Source organism: Octopus bimaculoides, chromosome 18 (genome assembly GCF_001194135.2).
Source record: "Octopus bimaculoides isolate UCB-OBI-ISO-001 chromosome 18, ASM119413v2, whole genome shotgun sequence".
Taxonomy (NCBI): domain Eukaryota; kingdom Metazoa; phylum Mollusca; class Cephalopoda; order Octopoda; family Octopodidae; genus Octopus; species Octopus bimaculoides.
In genome coordinates this window covers 9,390,735-9,391,085 of record NC_068998.1, presented here as the reverse complement: position 1 = coordinate 9,391,085, position 351 = coordinate 9,390,735, and positions in this window count along the sequence as shown.

Below are 351 nucleotides of genomic sequence, written 5' to 3'. Positions count from 1 at the left end.
TTTGTAATGTATTGAAAAAAAAAAAAAAGAATAAATAAGACACAAAGACAAAACGCATTTAGACCAACTTAAATCAATGCATTCCTATAAACGTACCGATTCAAATGAATAATGTCCTATTTTAGAGTGATAAAAAAAAAATCTATGCAGCAAATATTTAAATCAGAAACAGTCGCATCGAGAAAATATTATATATATTTATTCATGTTTTGCTTTTGTTTTATCTTTTATTTCTATGCAGTTCTTTATAAATACTAACCAGGTGATTTACTGTTGTCCCGGGATATTATATCTCATTGTTAATTACCTGTACATACATACATACATACATACATACATACATACATACAT